General features: G+C 32.2%; 1 long non-coding RNA gene and 1 pseudogene across 1 annotated transcript; both read right to left on the bottom strand.

The window, feature by feature from the left end:
• Positions 1-1,113, bottom strand: part of LOC130046426 (uncharacterized) — a 37,868-nt pseudogene extending 36,755 nt beyond the window's left edge.
• Positions 1,114-2,360: 1,247 nt separating this feature from the next.
• LOC130053273 (uncharacterized) lies at positions 2,361-9,666 on the bottom strand. Its single transcript, XR_008801796.1, has 2 exons — positions 9,493-9,666; positions 2,361-2,848 (listed from the first exon to the last, which is right to left on the bottom strand). It is a non-coding gene; the product is annotated as an uncharacterized LOC130053273 (long non-coding RNA).
• Positions 9,667-13,646: the final 3,980 nt, after the last annotated feature.

Here is a 13,646-nt window from a genome sequence, read left to right as displayed (position 1 = left end):
ATCAACTGAGAGACAATATATCATAGCCGTCAATATATTCATATGAAAATTTGAGTTATCATTCAGAAATACGTGTGATGATGCACATACAGAAATCTACCTTGTCACGCATTGCCAAACACGATTTTTTCTGAGGTACACTTCTAAACATCCAGTCTTCTTTTGATAGCTGTACATTTGCAGTGGCTAATGGGACACTTATATTGTCATTTTCAAGTTCGGAACCACCGGCTTCTAGGATAAGTACAGAGAATTTCGGGTTCTCCGAGAGTCTGTTGGCAAGAACACATCCCGCCGAACCTGCTCCGACTGTAAAGCAGTGGAGAAAATAACGCTTATATTATTGATGTTTTCATTAGATTGCATATAAACTGTTTTGTTTTTCGTACACACGAAACCGTACGGAGCGTATAACCCTCCCAAGCACAATCCTATTGGAATCGGTATTTAGAAAACACATAAATGACAATGTAACAAATACCCTATAAAAATGATTACTTCAAGTAGTTTTCTCGTCTATTTTCAAATAATCAAAGTATCACTTCAGATGATGAATAATTGACTTACGAATGATGTAGTCATAGGAAGAATTTGATAAGATCTGTTCATGCGTGTTGTTTTGGTTATTTGTGAAATACACCACTGCTACAGCAAGGATTAAAACGATCACGGCCGCCTTAAGTACCATATTCTCCTAAAAAGTCCAATACAACGAAGTCAAAAGCAAATTTCGATTAAAATGATAAAGATATCAATGTTGAAGCGTATGAACTCTACATTGAGCAACATACATGCGGCATCGATGTTGACCTATTTATTGTGAACCCATGCAAGCAGTATGTCATAAAGCATTGCGATTAGCAGAATATTTACACATTAAAGTGTTCTGCATTATTATCATGAATATTATTATCATTATGATTATCGTTGTTTTCATTATTATAATAATCATCATTATTATCATAATCAATATATCTTCGTATTAAAGACTTTGTTATAAGGATCGTAAACTAATAGAGTTTGCAAAATATGATCATTTACCGAATATGCGTCTGAGTCTCCACTGTCAGCAGCAAGTGTCTACAGTTTAAGTATTCACACTCTTTATGGTTCTTAACCCATTAATTTGGAAAGGACGTCACTCTTCGGTACATGATAAACAGTCTGTATACACCCTACTAACGTTATTGTTATTTAAATTTACACTACCTGGGTTTTTTGACCCATTAAAAGGTTAGAGGTGAAGTCAAATTCCGCAGTGAAGGAAACCGGAAATAAATCTTCCAAAGCTATAGTCAGTTTCTATATACTGTAATAAACATGTATCATCAATGCAAATTAGAAAATTCAATTAAGTACTGTCATACCGGCGATGATTGTGAAATAGTGAAAAGCTCATGAAGTAAAAGTAATTTAAAGATTTAGATTGTAGTTTAACTGATATTTAGTCTTATTGTCGTGTCATGAGGGGGGGGGGGGGTCTTTTCTTCTTTTGTTCGGGGGGGGGGGGGGGGGGGCAACGGTAATAATTCCATTGTTTATAACATATGTAAATAAAGAAATCGGGGAGACTGCTTTCTTCCATTTTCGTTTATAGTGGTATTTTGGGTAAAGACAGAACTGCAAACATATATGCATGTATTTATGGAGAATTTGCAGTAAGTTTTTTACACCCCCTTCCCCCCTCCGAATTAAGAAATCATGATTTTTTTCGAACTTAAGAGAAAAGTTCCCCCTCCCCGATTTAGGATTTTCTAGAGTGGGCTAGTCACAGGACAAAACATTCTTTTTCTCTTGTCAAGGATTTTTAACAAATTTAAAAATTGTTTATGAGATATTTTATAAGATATGTAAGATAACTTATAAAACTTGTGAGAAATCTTATAAAACATTTAAGATATTTTATGTTTTAAACATGATATCATTCGATATACAAGATGTCTTATAAAGCTTAGGAGATATCTTTCATAATTTATAATATATATCTTACATATTTTATAAACTATATATTATATGAGATATATATCTTATAAGATTTATTAGATATCTTATCAGAAATAGGAGATATTTCATAAATTATATATGAAATCCTTAAAGGAATACCCGGTAGATACATTGTATAAATATGGCGTGCCATACACCTCACTTAGGAAGAAGCTAGATTAGCAGGATGTATACAATTATATGAATATATACATATTTTCTATATATCTTAAGAGATATCTGTGAAAAGCCTAATATGCATTTTCATAAATTTAAAACTTAACGTACTAATTTTACTCTTTATGCTAAAGCAATTCATCAGCAAATGTGAATTATTAATACGGCTGTGCTCTGCAATGCATGCAAGCAGGTAGTTATAGTTATACAGTATCAAAGTTGGTTAAGAAGTACTATGTACAAGTTACTACTCATAAATGGAAATTCAATGGTTGAAAATTTTCCACCTTTATTGAAATATACATAGTTTTCTTATATATATGTATTGATCAGAAAGGAAGACAAATGTTACATCACTGTATCTGCAAAAGTTTTTTTTTAAGTCTTGAATATTAAAGAAATTAAACCTTTAGAGTGGAAAATTTTTACAAAATGTCTATATATACATAAAATCAGATGTTGAAATTTTATAAAATTTAATTCAATATCAGTATACATGTATATACATACATTTCAAAGTTATAACAATTTCTTTAAAATTCTTGGAAGTTATTTCTATAACTTTAGTCTGTGACATGCACTTTAGAGCATCCCAAATTACAGGATTTGAAGGTAGATCCTTAATGTAAACTGATGAATTCATTTAGAAATGTGCACTGCACACCAGCTATTTCCTCAAAATGAATCTCTGAAAGAAAAAAATTCACAATGATCAATATAAGCTATCTAAATTTTATTTTCCAGTATGAAATATGAATACTGATTGATTGTCTTAATTACTCCTTCTAGATATCTATTCTGTTTCAATTTGGTATCAATAGCATTAAAGAAAAGAGGCCCATGGATCACATTGCTCACATGAGTTACCTTGGCCCATATTTAAATATTGTTCTTGTATATTTGCATGTAAAGCTTTGGTCCTTAATGTGTCCCAAACTTACCCCCGTAACCATGATTATTACAAAATTGAATCTGCACTATGTCAGGAAGCTGTCATGTGAATGTATATTTCGATGTCCCAATGGCTTCTTGAGAAAAAGATTTTCCCTATATATTTGTATGTTAAACTTTGATCCCCTATTGTGGCCACAACCTTCCCCTGGGGGGGGGGGGCATAATTTTAACAAACTTACTTAACAAACTTAAATCTGCACTATGTCAGCAAGCTTTGACATAAATGTAAGACTTTCTGGCCCAGTGATTCTTTAAAAAAATCAATTGATTTTCCTTATATATTTGTATGTGAAATTTTGATCCCCTATTGTGGCCCCATCCTACCCCCGGGAGTTATGGTTTAAACAAATTTGAATCTGCACTATGTCAGGGAGCTTTCATGTAAATATAAACTTTTGTCTTACTTTCTGGTCCATTGGTTCTTGAGAAGATGTTATATTTTCCCTATATATTTGTATGTAAAACTTTGATCCCCAATTGTTGCCCCATCCTACCCCCGGGGGCCATGATGTTATCAAACTTGAATCTGGACTATGTCAGGAAGCTCTCTTGTAAATTTGTGCTTTCCTGGCCCAGTGGTTATTGAGAAGAAGATTTTAAAAAGATTTTCCCTATACCTTTGCATGTAAAACTTTGATCCCCTATTGTGGCCCCATCCTATCCCTAGGGGTCATGATTTTAATAAACCTGAATCTACACTATGCCAGGAAGCTTGCTTGTAAATTTCAGCTCTTCTGGCCCTGTGGTTCTTGAGAAGATTTTTAATGACCCCACCCTATTTTGTGATTATCTCCCCTGTGAAGGGTGGCAAGTTAGGCTGAAATTAACACTATGGTTCTGGAGAAGAAGTTGAAAAGGTTGTACAGATGGACTGATGACAGCAAAAAGTGATCAGAATTGCTCTTTCAAGCTTTCAGCTCATGTGAGCTAAAATCGATTTGGAATTTTTCATTGCTATGTCATTTATCTCTACTTACACTGCATATACACTATGCCTATTTTACCAGAAAGAAAAAAATTAATTATAACTTTACATATATATATTTTATGATTTTCTTTTTCTAAATAGATATATATTATGAATATAATTAACATTTTATAGAAGAGAAACAAAAATACCATAATCACAATTTGAAACTAAAGATTGTTTATTAGGAAATACAAATGTCTCCCTGAGCTCCCCAAATTGGAAGTTCTCCAAATGAAACTGCCCCTTATTGTACTGTATGGTATTGAGGAGAAAGCATGAGCAGAAGCATATAAGCATTTATGAACTCTGATAAGCCATATTGAAGTGTTCACAAATTATTTTATACCCTCCACCCCTAAGATTTTAAGAAAACAATTGGATCTTCCTATCCTTACAGTATATGTCAATCTGCAAATGGCATTGAAGTATTGTGAAAAGTTTAAGTCTAACTCTGATAATCCATATCAGAGGAGAAGCATTCACAAGCTATTTAAACATCTTCCAGCCCTCTTAGATCCACTATAACTTTCAGGAAAATAATTGGATCCTCCCGTCCCAACAATATGCACATCTCCATATGGCATTGAAGCATTGTACAAAGTTTCAAGTCTAACGGATAAGCCATATACGGTAGGAGGAGAAGCGTTCACAAGAATTTGTGACAGACAGATGGACAGAGAGAAAATACAAAAACAATGTCTCGATCCTCCTGGAAGAGGGGAGACATAATAAACTAACTGTAACATCATGCTTCAAAATACTAACGATTTATACTAAGACACTGAATACTTAAAATTTACACATGCAAGACACGTACTATTTGATGGGCAGCAATTAAAACATGGCTTCTAAAAGGAAAAAAATCATGCACTTATTTAGTATGTAACAAAAAATGTAATATTATGAAATTGTACGATTTGTCAGTAAGTAAGATTCAGTATTTCATGAAACAGTGTGTGTCATCTGCAAGTGTACTATATACTCAACCAAGACAGGCAAAGCGATAGCATAAGCAATAATGTATCTCTTCATGAAAATATTTCTAAGATCTGCTACATGTATAATTATTAGCTTAACTCTTATAATCTTAAATTTTTTGAGTTTTGAGGTAGAAATTGTGTTCGTGCCTTTGTATGCATGTACATAATTTGTAAATGTAGTTGTACTGCTAAGTAGATTTTACATAATGCAAGGTGAAGATAACGAACAGTGATCAATCTCAAAACTCCTACAAGCAATACAAAATAGATAGTTGGGCAAACACGGACCCCTGGACACACCAGAGGTGGGATCAGGTGCCTAGGAGGAGTAGGCATCCCCTGTTGACCGGTCACACCCGCCATGAGCCCCATATCCTGATCAGGTAAACGGAGTTATCCGCAGTCAAAATCAGTGTGTCAAGAACGGCTTAACAATCGGTATGAAACACGTCAGACAGCATTTGACCCAATGCGAGGTTGTATTGACGAACTAGATCGTTATAACGACCATAGAATTTGCGAAATGCTGACTTCAATCGAGACTGTTGAAATCCCTGTACCATCAACTTGTTTGTCAGTAGCTTACCTCGATTTAAAAACTGACTATACCCAGAACAAGTTCTTGCATATCGAATCAGTTGAGATATATAAACACCATATGCAGGTGATAATGGAATATTGCTACATAAATATGGGAAGTTGACGATGGAGAAGCTGAAATCATCCCATTTGTCATACAGTCGAGTTGTTAGTTTGCCGTTAATGTCTACTTTCAATAAAATATCTAAGTATGAAGCATAAAACACTGAACACATATACATGTACTTCATAAATTCTGTTACATGTACATATATATGGCACGCCAAATTCACAAAAATGAGCTAAAGATAGTTTTACAGTTGATAAACTAGGTTTATCGACTGTAAACTATAGTTTACGAACTGTAAAATATAGTTAACGATTCGTTAACTATAGTTTTCATCCGTAAAACTATATTTAACGGTTGTAAAATATAGTTTACAAATGCTAATCCAAGTTTTTCTGTCTTTAAATAAACGTTAACAATAGACTTTGCTGATAAATACAGATTCACATTTGTAAACTATAATTTACATTCGTTAACTGTAGTTCACAATTGTTAATCCTAGTTTCACAAATTGTGATTCTATATTTATTAGATAAACTTAATAATAGTTTAGACTTGTAAACCGTAGTTTACAATCGTGAAACCGTATTTATCAGGTAAACTACGTTTTGTAATCGCTAATGATTGTTTTCATTGTTAATTATAGTTTACGCTTGTGAAACATAAATTATCTGTTAACTATGGTTTACAGATGTGAAATATAGATTAACGTCGGTAACTATAATTTACGGTCCGTAAACTATAGTTTACAGTCGATAAACCTAGTTTATCAACTGTGAATTTTTGTTTAGCTCATTTTTGTGAATTTGGCGTGCCATACATATACAGGTACAACCATGCATAAACAGATGTTTAAATACTCTAACAATTTTTTAAGAAACATATTTATCTGCATGCAGTGTATAGCTTGGTTAAAAATTTAAGGACAGATAAAATGATCTCGCTTTGTAGACAGAATAATCTCCCTTAAAATCTTGAAAACATAATCATTACATTCAATTATAGGAAGATGTGATACCTTGACAAATCTAGGATTCCTTTGAGGATCTCAAAATACATTTGTTCAAAGGGTGGTGAATCACTCAAAGTCCCCAAAAAGTACATTGAAAGTAGACACATGCACAAATATGTATTATGATTTGAAATTTAGGCCAAAAATATAAATTGCTGTGCAAGTCAAAATAATGGCAAGAGAAAAAAAATCCCACTTCTCTATGATACACTTCATTGTATTGAGGTGTACCGAAGACGAGTCAAATATACCAGTCTAATTTTAATTCAGATTGGAACATATAATTCGTAATTTTTTTCTTAAACTGTAAACAATTAAGTTTTAATATTCTGATCACAATCTCCACTTAAACAAATTAATTATGTCTTATTGAACTTATTTTCACTTGGCAATGAAACTTTTAAATTTAGTTTCATTAAAATTTCTTATTATAGATAAAATTGAATTACAGATGTCAAGTCCCCCAAACAATGTTTCTTCAATGATCTCTTCAAAAATATGTTTATTTTAAAAACTAAGGGTAGTGTGTTTAATTTTGGGTCAGAAACACAATATTTATTTGATGCCTTAATGTATGCTTTTAAATTTTCAAAACTCCATCAACATGCAATATAATAAATATTTTGATCAGTTACAATTGTATTTAATTCACAAATCTTTTTACAATTTAAGGCAATTCAATATAGCACATACTAAAACATGTAAAATAATTAACATTGTACCGTTAGCTTTTCATTAAAGGGAGCTTATCATTACAAAATTCTTTACTTTAGGTTAAATAATACTCAGTGCACACTATGATCCTAACTTGGCCAAACTTGAAAAAAAAAACCATGTAATATTATCATGCAAAATAATTTCTTCTCCTAAATTTCTCGAACAGCTTCTGGATGATCACAGCTCAATTTTGATTTCTGAGACTTATAACTGTTTAATTATGTTGCGAAATGTAATACTAAAAATGAAACAGCAAAGGTTTCTTACATACAAAATATAGTTGATATATATCAAAACAATAGTTAATTACAGTGTAGTGCAATGTAATCCTAATTGTGATTCAATTATTTGATTTAAGATTTTAAATTTTTGTACATATTGTCCTCTAACAAACAGATACATGACTAATCTAAATATGAAAAAGATTATTGATATTATTACATGTGTGTTTCTGTAATTATAAGTTTGTAATTGGAATAAGTAAATCTAAATTTATTAAAAAGATCAGAAATGCATGTAGGTATTTCATTCATAAAAGGAGAATTGTTTTTTAGAAATGACTTATGAAAATATGTAATGCTTATAATGTATCAATAAAGGAAAAAGTTATGATGTATATATCCATGTATATTGTCCCGTCACATTAATATATGTGTTAATGATTAATATATATCATAAATGCTTGCATAAATAAACATTAGTAATACATGTGTGTGGTTACAGAAACTCAGAGCTATAAACTGCCAATCTGTAAATGAGTATGAGACCTGCACCACTCAGGAATTTTAAATGTTTTCTACTATGATTTTATATAAATCAAAGAATGCGATATTTTGCTACATGCAAGGTGAAGATAACGAACAGTGATCAATCTCATAACTCCTACAAGCAATACAAAATAGATTGTTGGGCAAACACGGACCCCTGGACACATATAAGAAGATTGATGCATGATCTGATAAAATTCTTTTAATTAATGGATTGTCCACTGGTGTCTAATATGCACATATTGTTTACCAGATTTAATATACATGTTATAAATGACAATTACAACCCTGCATTAGATACAGGGAGGATCCTGTTAAATATAATGCACTGTCCCCTGATGCCCTTTGCAGTTTTGTGATCAACTTTTAAAATTATCACTGGTACATTATATACTTTGGCAATGGTTACTATATATATACATGTATACATCTAGTCATGTTCTAATTTCCATTTATTGTTGCTTTCCCTCCACTTAAAAACAATCCATAATTGGTCACCTTTGAGCGTACACACATGTAGTGTATGAAAAGTGTGCTATATAAATATGGTGTTATTATTATTAAATATCATATCATATAAGGAAAAGTTGGAATTTTTCATTTACATATGTACCAAATGATAATCATACAAATACATGTCATATACTTTTCATTCATTCTAATTTTCTTAGGTGTGCTGCATGCATCAATAAGTTTAATTATCAAAATCTTTACATATCAAAAAATTATGAATGGGTAGTATATACATGTACACCCCCTGGTCACCACAATAGATCCAATCAATAAAATTTACTTTCTTCATAAAATAAATTCACTTTATCTATACTGCTAGATTAGGAAAATGATTATGTTTCCATCAACGAAATATTAAATTTAGAAGTTTTAAGATACCTGCAATGCATCTTTCTATGCTTGTAACATGCACATTCACAGATACATAAATACCTCAAACATGAAACAGACTATAATATTTTCTGCTTGGAAATGGTAAATTGTATGCAACATTTCAGTGTTTGATAAATTGAACACAATCCCTATGCAACATTAAAATTTAATTATGGCATTTGAAATAGAAAGATGTCCTCTTAATATATTTTTTCACGATAATCAAGACTTTTTTCAAAGTTGGCTTAAGTCCAAATCTAAGGACGATAACTCTTTCTTACCATTTCTTATTTAAGCTTTATTAGCTAATGGCATTAGGAAAATAATGCATTGATACGTAGATCTATATATTGCAAAAACAAATAAAGCACAATATATCACAATTTCTAATTGATACTTACATTAACACTGGAATTCCTTAAAGCACATCCATATCCGGTAGAAAATTCACCGGGTCTCAGGTAGCTCGCGTTGGAGTCTCGGAGCAGCGAGATTATATTTCATTCGATAGTCTTTGATTTTACGCTCTACTTAACACCGATAAAGAATATGTTCCGAACACGTTAGTAGGGGTGTGTATAGGATAGGAGTTATTTACCTATGCCGTTCTAGTTTTTAACCTTTCGTAAAAAAAGGTGTGCAGTCATTTTCACCTGATGAAAATTTTACTCCGGTCGTTTTAATATTTTTTCCAATATATGTACGAATTTGAAGTCTTTAATTCTTGGCACATTAATTCCGACACTATTTGTTCGTTATAACAATCTAGTCTGCCAATGCAACCTGTTATAGGGTTAAATGCTGTCTGACGTGTTTCATACCGATTGCTAGGCCGTTTTTGGCACACTGATTCTGACTGTGAATTACTCCGTTTACGTGATCAAGATATAGGGCTCATGGCGAATGTGGCCGATCGACAGGTGATGTTTACTCTTCATTATCCCACCTCTGGTACATCTAGGGGTCCGTGTTTGCCCAACTTTCTATTTTGTATTCTTGATAAGAGGTATGATTGATGGATTGATTGTGTTACGTCCCATTGGGAGATTTAGGTTCTGGACGTTGCATATACGTGTTCTTGAAATCTTTAGATATATTAAATAATTACGAGGATTTGCCCTGGGCTTTGTTTCCTTTATCGGTTTATACAATGATTAAAGAAATAATATCATTAGAGTCAGATTTATACGTCCATTTGTGTTTTTATTATGTGTACCCTGCGGTCCAGACAGAAATTGTAACGGATATCATTTGTGAAGTTGCATTGAACTTTTGAAATGACAATCGACATTCAAACGTCTAAATATCACTATTTTGTTGCCAGATTTTTTTTTAATTGGATTAAGGTATTTTTGTCAGATTGACCAAGGCACATGTATGGAACTCAAACCCTAACTTATTATACAAACCAGATTGTATCTTTTTTCAAATTCATTGATGAAAGGTAAAGATAACGTACAGTGATCAATCTTATAATTCCTATCAGAAAAGGTGAAGATAACGAACCGTGATCAATCTCATAACTCCTATAAAGGTGAAGATAACGAACAGTGATCAATCCCATAACTCATATAAATGTGAAGATAACGAACTGTGATCAATCTCATAACTCCTATAAAGGTAAAGATAACGAACAGTGATCAATCTCATAACTCCTATAAAGGCGAAGATACCGAACAGTGAAAAATCTCATAACTCCTATAAAGGTGAAGATAACGAACCGTGATTAATCTCATAACTCCTATAAAGGCGAAGATACCGAACAGTGATCAATCTCATGACTCCTATAAAGGTGAAGATAACGAACAGTGATCAATCTCATAACTCCTATAAAGGTGAAGATACCGAACAGTGATCAATCTCATAATTCCTATAAAGGTGAAGATAACGAACAGTGATCAATCTCATAACTCCTATAAAGGTGAAGATACCGAACAGTGACCAATCTCATAACTCCTATAAGAAAAGGTGAAGACAACGAACCGTGACTAATCTCATAACTCCTGTAAAGGTGAAGATAACGAACAGTGGTCAATCTCATAACTCCTATAAAGGTGAAGATAACAAACAGTGATCAATCTCATAACTCATGTAAGCAATAAAAAATAGAGAGTTGGGCAAATGCCTCTTCATTATGAGGTTAAGGGTTAAAGGTAGAAATATTTCAGATCCATTAGTCCTGGGTATATAATTACAGCTCTAGCAATAAAAGCGGTCGACAGGGGATGCTTACTTTTACTTTTACTTCAGGTATATCCAGGGATCCGTGTTTACCCAACTCTTTAGTTTGTATTCCTTATAAAAGCTTTGGGATTGATCATTGTTCATTATCTTCACCTTTTATATGTATATTTGCATGTTCCAGATTTTAAAAAAATATCTTTTAAACCACACTCTTATTTCAACCTGGAATATTAAGCTTTTGTTACAAACACATGCCTATAGTTCACGTATTGCAGTCCTTCGGAAGGACATAAACATAGATTGTTTTATCATTGAGGTTAAATCTCAAGTTGCAAGGATGATAGATGTAATCATCCTACTATAGTAAACAGACGTGAAAAGTATTTCCATAGACATTGGTCATACTATAATTATTATATTATTCCTACCGATCGAACGAGCAGTCACGGGAATCGCTATCTTACCCCCAACGTTAGATAGGCTTTAGACAGAGGGCATCTGCTGCCCTCGTAGATTAATTGAATTGTCTAAACTATCCATATCTTTCTTTACTCGTCTGATTTATATTTCTATTCGTTCAATGTTTAATGGATTTCCCGTCCATCACCATGGATTTTAGCCAGATGTGTTTCAAAATAAATGCTCATGATCGTTAACGTGATAGAAATAACCAATCAGTGGTAATAAGGAGGGTAGAATATAATTTCGTAGCGATTTAATTTGCAGTGTAGGATCTCTTCTGTGTTCCTTGAGTACTGTAGATTCCTAAATATGCGCGAGAAATTTTGCGACAGGCATCACTTGCAAAATAAAATTTCTCGCTTTTGATTAGCTGATGCTAAAACACATCTAAGAGCTCTTGATTGACAAAGAACTTACAAATTCATGTTTACATGATTTGACACATAAAAGTGGTTTTGTCATATTAAGTACTAGCGACAAATAAGGAATCTACTCATACCACCATCAAATGATTCAAATACGAAATTACCTAAACGTGTTTTAATATACAAGAAATGTGAGTTGCCGCCAAACCAGGTTGAATGATTATATGTCTAATCTATTATACTTACCAAGATGCATTTCATTTCTTCTTTGAATGTGTTCAGTTCTCAGAAAGTTCTCAGAACTAAGACTTAATTTATTTGAATCTATAAATGCAATGCAGATGCATGTTCCTATATCCTTAGAATTATTACTCTGTGGAAATGAAACTCTTAATTTCAACGATAATGCAAAGATCTTCGAATTTGTTCAAAATTACATCTTTCAAAGCAAAAGACTTTAACAATGCATTTAAAATATGTATTTGTAATGCATTTATCTATTCTCTTACTAGTATATGTATTATGTATTTAGCCTTGAACCGGTACCCCCCCCCCTTTTTTATGTTTACTTGTTATTAAAGTTCTTCTTCTTTTCTATTAACCATCTACCCTATTTTTGGCATTTTTTTTTTGTTTTTGTTTGTTTACTATACATTTACAATGTAAAACTTATACGGTACCAATTTTGATGCACCAGGTGCGATTTACAATACACATTTCCAATGTTATCATGACATGCTATGTGATACATGATACATGTATTCTATCTTCATCTTTTTGAATTATGTATTGATTTAATATTGTCAATATTTATCATACATATTGTATATATACTTATGATCATCATTATACATACATGTAATCACCTTGTACCTTATTGGAGAAAGCTTATATATGTTGCAAACCTGCTGCCTAATCCATTTATGTTTCATACATAATAAAATATTGTTTAAAGTAATACTTCCCAAGAGCTAGAACTGAAAATTATAAGCGCTCATACCGCTACTCTTCTGCATTCCTTTGGAACAAAGTGTCACAAAATGTTTGAATCTCTTGTTCGGTTGACATTTTTAAAGCTTTGTATCTGATAGAATATTTTAATAGAAGTAGCACTTAAACATCGTGTTTTCCTCTTTTTGCTCAGGTGTACCAAATAATGTAGTTGTGATATGACATTGTGTATGCGTGTATCTTATACTTTTTTCTATTCGTCATTTTATGATGAAATGACATTTTTCAATCCAACACTGTGTCACTGGCTCTTCCTGTCTTGGCAAAAAACAAGCTTAGTTAACTTGGCTAGGTATTCCTATACTAATGGAATATAAATACTTTTTTTTCTTTCCTTTGATATTGTAATCATATTTAGACACTAATTTTAGATGTTGATGTTATGTTTGTGTATATGTTGCAATGCAGGACAACAATGGAAACTAGCTATGTGCTAATGTGTGTTATCTTGGATAAATAAAGGCTTTACTTATTATTAATCATTTCTATTCAAAGGGACTGATTCACGATTTCCCCCGAAATTTTGTATTTTA

The sequence above is a fragment of the Ostrea edulis genome, chromosome 3, assembly GCF_947568905.1.
Source record: "Ostrea edulis chromosome 3, xbOstEdul1.1, whole genome shotgun sequence".
NCBI lineage: Eukaryota > Metazoa > Mollusca > Bivalvia > Ostreida > Ostreidae > Ostrea > Ostrea edulis.
The sequence above is the reverse complement of the archived record's forward strand: the minus strand, read 5'-3'. Positions and strand labels throughout refer to the sequence as shown.